This window comes from Bubalus bubalis, chromosome 20 (assembly GCF_019923935.1).
Source record: "Bubalus bubalis isolate 160015118507 breed Murrah chromosome 20, NDDB_SH_1, whole genome shotgun sequence".
In the NCBI taxonomy this organism is placed as follows: Eukaryota; Metazoa; Chordata; class Mammalia; order Artiodactyla; family Bovidae; genus Bubalus; species Bubalus bubalis.
The window spans coordinates 33,228,547-33,236,115 of record NC_059176.1 but is presented as its reverse complement, the minus strand read 5'-3'; positions in this window follow the sequence as shown (position 1 = coordinate 33,236,115).

Sequence of the window (7,569 nt, the reverse complement as noted above, 5' to 3'; positions counted from 1 at the left end):
AAAACATGTAAATATTTAAAAACAGACTGAAGTTGTTTATTCCCTAAATAAATTATTACCTGATGGGCATGCACTTAACATCTGTGATATCTAATATAAAATCCAAATTAGTTTGAATACTCCCTGATACACTTCTTGATGAGTTTACATTTTTCTCTGGTGAACTGGGTTGCTACATTAGGCAAATAAATATACAGACTGTCATTATGTTTTTCCTGTATTTTCTCCATACCACTATTTCCTCAATTATAAGATATATTTTTATCTTTTTGAACGGTAGAAACTTTACAAAAAAAGAAGTTCATTTTTCAGGTCAACCTATCATAAAGCTTCCAAGGGGCAAATATGCATCTTTCTAGCTTTAAAAATAGAGCCTCTCACTGGACACAATATGAATGCTTCTAGATATGGTTTCTTGCTTTTTTAATGATCCAGTGGATGTTGGTAATTTGATCTCTGGTTCCTCTGCCTTTTCTAAAACCAGCTTGAACATCTGAAAGGTCACGGTTCACGTATTGCTGAAGCCTGGCTTGGAGAATTTTGAGCATTACTTTACTAGCGTGTGAGATGAGTGCAATTGTATGGTAGTTTGAGCATTCTTTGGCATTGCCTTTCTTTGGGACTGGAATGAAAACTGACCTTTTCCAGTCCTGTGGCCACTGCTGAGTTTTCCAAATGTGCTGGCATATTGAGTGCAGCACTTTCACAGCATCATCTTTCAGGATTTGAAATAGCTCAACTGGAATTCCATCACCTCCACTAGCTTTGTTCATAGTGATGCTTTCTAAGGCCCACTTGACTTCACATTCCAGGATGTCTGGCTCTAGGTGAGTGATCACACCATCGTGATTATCTGGGTTGTGAAGATCTTTTTTGTACAGTTCTTCTGTGTATTCTTGCCACCTCTTCTTAATATCTAAAGCAAGAGAGTTCCAGAAAAACATCTATTTCTGCTTTATTGACTATGCCAAAGCCTTTGACTGTGTGGATCACAATAAACTGTGGAAAATTCTGAAAGAGATGGGAATACCAGACCACCTGACCTGCTTCTTGAGAAATTTGTATGCAGGTCAGGAAGCAACAGTTAGAACTGGACATGGAACAACAGACTGGAAAAGGAGTACATCAAGGCTGTATATTGTCACCCTGTTTATTTAACTTCTATGCAGAGTACATCATGAGAAACCCTGTACTGGAAGAAGCACAAGCTGGAATCAAGATTGCCAGGAGAAATATCAATAACCTCAGCTATGCAGATGACACCACCTTTATGGCAGAAAGTGAAGAGGAACTAAAAAGCTTCTTGATGAAAGTGAAAGAGGAGAGTGAAAAAGTTGGCCTAAAGCTCAACATTCAGAAAACTAAGATCATGGCATCTGGTCCCATCACTTCATGGGAAATAGATGGAGAAACAGTGGAATCAGTGTCAGACTTTATTGTTTTGGGCTCCAAAATCACTGCAGATGGTGACTGCAGCCATGAAATTAAAAGATGCTTACTCCTTGGAAGGAAAGTTATGACCAACCTAGATAGCATATTCAAAAGCAGAGACATTAGTTTGCCAACAAAGGTCCATCTAGTCAAGGCTATGGTTTTTCCAGTGGTCATGTATGGATGTGAGATTTGGACTGTGAAGAAAGCTGAGAGCTGAAAAATTGATGCTTTTGAACTGTGGTGTTGGAGAAGACTCTTGAAAGTCCCTTGGACTGCAAGGAGATCCAACCAGTCCATTCTAAAGGATATCAGTCCTGAATGTTCATTGGAAGGACTGATGCTAAAGCTGAAACTCCAATACTTTGACCACCTCATGAGAAGAATTGCCTCATTGGAAAAGACTCTGATGTTGGGAGGGATTGGGGGCAGGAGGAGAAGGGAACAACAGAGGATGAGATGGCTGGATGGCATCACCGACTCAATGAATGTGAGTTTGAGTGAACTCTGGGAGTTGGTGATGGACAGGGAGGCCTGGCGTGCTGCAATTCATGTGGTTGCAAAGAGTCAGACATGACTGAGCAACTGAACTGAACTGATATATGGTTTCAGGTGAAATGCAGTGAGAGAAGTGGAGAAAATTATAGCTATCAAGGGCAATTTTCATGAGGGCTTAATACATGCTTAAGAAATGCAAAAAAGCAAAATGGCTGTCTGAGCAGGCCTTACAAATAGCTGTGAAAAGAAGAGAAGTGAAAAGCAAAGGAGAAAAGGAAAGATATAAGCATCTGAATGCAGATTCCAAAGAATAGCAAAGAGAGAGAAAAAAGCCTTCCTCAGCGATCAATGCAAAGATATAGAGGAAAACAACAGAATGGGAAAGACCTGAGATCTTTTCAAGAAAATTAGCGATACCAAGGGAACATTTCATGCAAAGATGGGCTCGATAAAGGACAGAAATGGTATGGACCTACCAGAAGCAGAAGATATTAAGAAGAGATGGCAAGAATACACAGAACTGTACAAAAAAGATCTTTACGACCCAGATAATCACGATGGTGTGATCATCACCTAGAGCCAGACATCCTGGAATGTGAAGTCAAGTGGGCCTTAGAAAGCATCACTATGAACAAAGCTAGTGGAGGTGAAGGAATTCCAGTTGAGCTATTTCAAATCCTGGAGGATGATGCTGTGAAAGTGCTGCACTCAATATGCCAGCAAATTTGGAAAACTCAGCAGTGGCCACAGGACTGGAAAACGTCAGTTTTCATTCCAGTCCCAGAGAAAGGCAATGCCAAAGAATGTTCAAACTACCACACAATCACACTCATCTCACACACTAGTAAAGTAATGCTCAAAATTCTCCAAGTCAGGTTTTCAGCAATATGTGAACCATGAACTTCCAGATGTTCAAGCTGGTTTTAGAAAAGGCAGAGGAACCAGAGATCAAATTGCCAACATCTGCTGGATCATGGAAAAAGCAAGAGAGTTCCAGAAAAACATCTATTTCTGCTTTATTGACTATGCCAAAGCCTTTGACTGTGTGGATGACAATAAACTGTGGAAAATTCTGAAAGAGATGGGAATACCAGACCACCAGACCTGCCTCTTGAGAAATTTGTATGCAGGTCAGGAAGCAACAGTTAGAACTGGACATGGAACAACAGACTGGTTCCAAATAAGAAAAAGAGTACGTCAAAGCTGTATATTGTCACCCTGCTTATTTAACTTATATGCAGATTACATCATGAGAAACGCTGGACTGGAAGAAGCACAAGCTGGAATCAAGAACACCACCCTTATGGCAGAAAGTGAAGAGGAACTCAAAAGCCTCTTGATGAAAGTGAAAGTGGAGAGTGAAAAAGTTGGCCTAAAGCTCAACATTCAGAAAACTAAGATCATGGCATCTGGTCCCATCAGTTCATGGGAAATAGATGGGGAAACAGTGGAAACAGTGTCAGACTTTATTGTTTTGGGCTCCCAAATGACTGCAGATGGTGATTGCAGCCATGAAATTAAAAGACGCTTACTCCTTGGAAGGAAAGTTATGACCAACCTAGATAGCATATTCAAAAGCAGAGACATTAGTTTGCCAACAAAGGTTCATCTAGTCAAGGCTATGGTTTTTCCTGTGGTCATGTATGGATGTGAGATTTGGACTGTGAAGAAATCTGAGTGCTGAAGAATTGATGGTTTTGAACTGTGGTGTTGGAGAAGACTCTTGAGAAACCCTTGGACTGCAAGGAGGTCCAACCAGTCCATCCTAAAGGAAATCAGTCCTGGGTGTTCATTGGAAGGAATGATGCTAAATCTGAAACTCCAGTACTTTGGCCACCTCATGCGAAGAGTTGACTCATTGGAAAAGGCTCTGATGCTGGGAGGGATTGGGGGCAGGAGAAGGGGACGACAGAGGATGAGATAGCTGGATGGGATCACTGACTCGATGGACATGAGTTTGAGTGAACTCCGGGAGTTGGTGATGGACAGGGAGGCCTGGAGTGTTGCAATTCATGGGGTCACAAAGAGTTGGACACGATTGAGCAACTGAACTGAACTGAACTGAACTGATGGCATCTTATCTGGAAGGTTCCTTTTTTCCCCCATTTGACTTCCTTCAAAGTACTGTCTGATGAAAAGAAAAAAATTGAAGTCTTAGGCTATAGGAGTTAGGGAGGAGGTCTGCTGAAAGATTGTGGGATAAATCGTTTAATTTCCTTGAAGTTTCAAATAGGTATTTTTGTCAATTAACATTTAATGATCAACCATTTTCTGTACTAAATTGAAGGATACTTAGGAGGACTCTGTTTTTATCAGGGAAAGCCAATTGATTTCTAGCCCTGGTACTCTGTGATAAAATCTCAGCTCTACCATTTATTAGCTTATGATCTTGGGTGAACCTTGATTTTCTTATCTGTAATACTAGATGAGACTAATCTATATTTAACCAAACAGAATAGCGTTTTTCTCTGAATTGAAGTCTCGACATGATTGGATTTTTGGATGAATTACATCAACATTTATATCAACCTTTTCTCCTTTGGATTTCTTCTTGTCTTTTCATATCCTTTTTTCATCTACTCACGTCAGGGTTTAACTTTCATCAGATGTTTGGATATACAATTAATAAAAATATTGTAAGGTTTACTTTTATTGTAAAGTAGATGCTTGGCATATAACTTAATAGCTCTAAGTACTTCTAAAAATCTCATCCTTATTCATCTTATCCTTTCTCTCCTTTTCTTTTTCTAAACTTTTATATTCCTAAGGCAGGGCTTACCAGAAGAAAGTCATTTTTACTCTGCTTGCTGTTTATTTTTTACTCTGTTTTATTTACTTACACATTTTTGTAAGTTTACCCTGACTAATGAGATAGAAACTCAAGTGGAGCCTATACTATTGGAGTTTACTCTTTTAGTTCTTATATGTTTTTTTAGACATTTTATTTAAAAGAAATATTTATTTTAATTGGAGGATAATTACTTTACAATATTGTGATGGATTTTGCCATATATCAACATGAATTGGCCATAGGCAAAAATGTGTTTTGATCATTGGATACATTTCAAAAGAATGCCACATAAGACAAATTAGAAAGGACTCTAGCTAGAGAGGCATGTAACATGTAAATACATTACTTGCAGACTGGATATAGCATAATAGTCTTTAGAACTTTTATTCAAGATGCATATGCTATTGCTTAGTAATTTAGATATAAATAAATTTTGGAATCCTTACAGTTGCCAAATAAAATATTTTCTTTGACCTTTATTTCTAAAGTTGTTTCATTATTTTAACCAGATGGTGTTTTTCCTAGGAATACCACTTTTCAATCTCAGATGACTACTAACAAAAGCCTCAGTATTCCTTAGAAGATGGTTTAAGTCTTACTCTTTCTAAAGTTTGCTTCTGCTACCTGCAGTGAACATTAGGAATATGTTTCTTGCAAGGATGAGAAATTGAGATCTCCAGTCTGTGTTGTGGCTGACTGCAGTGTCCTTACTCATTGGGTCAAATAGAGACATTCCCCTATGTTCCATCCATCTTAACACAAGCTTTCAAGAACTCATTTCTGAGCAGCATTCATCATTCCCTGGAAGAAGGGACGGGTGATGTTTAAGGATAAAAATGAAATCATTTTGGGAGCAGGATTACTTTAATGAATGAAAACAAACAAAAAAAATCTCTGAAAGAGGCAACTTAGTATTTTTGTTTGTTTGTTTCTAAGTTTCTATGACATTCAATAAATGTCATAGATTAGTTTTACACCCACCTGTTGGGGATAATTGTCCTCCAAATAAATATCTTCATCTGCCTCTTTGAAGGCATAGATTACTGAGGGTTTTATTATTGATTTAAATTAATTTAGTTATATACAATAGTGATAGAGTTAAGCTTTCCTTTCACATTCTTTTTTAGGTCTTTACCAATTATCAGAATCTGATCTCATTTCAGACAAAAAGTAATTATATGGATGTTTCATTAGGAAAAAATACAATCTGTTATCATATTTGGATCTCTTTATGAATGTGAAATTAAATAGAGAGCCAAAATTATAATCCCGGAACTCTGCCAAAATTCTACTCGAGAAAAAAATTTTGGGATCTGGGTTATCCATAACGCTACTATTTTCACACTCATTCTCCAATTACTTTTCTGTCCACATCATTTCTCTTGAATTAACATATATTTAAAGACACTGTATTTTACCTAGAGTTAAATGTTTCTGTCTTAATATCTGGCTTGCAAAGATATAGAACAATGAATTTAGTCATTTACTTGAAAGACTGTCTCTGAAAATAGGCATTTTAAAATACAGCAGACTACCAGTTCTCAAAAATTTACTATTGCTTGGCTGTTAGGATTTTCCCATTTCTGTGGGGGGGAAAAAAAAAAAGATTCTTGAAAGCTATTGAGGTCTTATCAGTTTCTCTGTGACAAGAAATAGCTGGATTGGCTATGAATGAATTGGTCCCATAACCTAGATAAACATCAGATAATATGTGAGTCCTTAAGACACTTCTGAGTTATGATAAAACATGTCAAGGTGTGCAGGGAGCCTATCTCCGTAGCCTTCGAACCACAGCGTATTAGTTTTGAAAGATTAATCTTAATAGATTTTTGAATCAATTTATGCCATTTGCACATACAATGAGACAGCAAGGTGCTTCTCTCTATTCTATTTATATTCCCTGAAGGTTAACTTTCAAAATGTATGTATACTTTGCATTTGGAGAGCTGTCAGGTGATTTTTAAGACTAGAAAACAGATTAGATTTGGAGATTGAAGTTCCTGTCCCACAGAGAATTTATATTTAAGCAGAAAGTTTGGCTTTATACATATAAAAATGAAAGAAATTTCAAAATTTTACTTAATATTTTTGAAAGATAACACAGAAATTGTACTAGTTCAATTATAGTTAGAAAAATAATTCTTTAAGGCTTTAAAATATTCCAAAGCAGTTTATGTTCTCTAATTACATTGGGTGTAGAATTTATAATACATGGGTTTATAAAGTCATGAAAATTCTTGAGGCATCTATTTTCGTGTAAATCCTTGAACTAGTTTCTATGTTTTATGCATGAATACTTGCAGAAGCAAGCCAAAATGACTTATTGGAAAGGATGCATTTCCTGTAAGCACCTGAGCATTTGGGTGATCTATGCTTTTGGTGCAACTCTAGCTTAACTAGATGTGAGAGGGTTAGATATTTTGGGAAGTATAATCATTAGCATAATGTAGGTTCTTCTGAAGCAAGGGGAATGTAGGTGATCTAAACGCAATCAAGGTCATGAAACAGCAGCTGATGTTCAAGCTTAACATTCTTTTAGATTTAGGCCACCTTGATAGAAGGATTTTTTTTCTTAAATATGTGCAACCATGCTAAGCCCATTACAAGATTATATAAGGAAAGTGATCATTATACTAGCAAATGTGCCTTTGTACAGCCTATCCTGTGAATGTTTGTGATTTCACATACATTCAATTAAGATAGCAAGTAAGTTAGTCTTTTTTTAAAAAAAGGCAAATTCATGGTTACAGTATGAAGTCAATCTTCTTAGTTTATAAAATTCCTTTCTGAGTGATGATCCCTAATGATGGTGGATTAGATGTGTTGTCTTTTTTAAAAGAGAGGCAGTG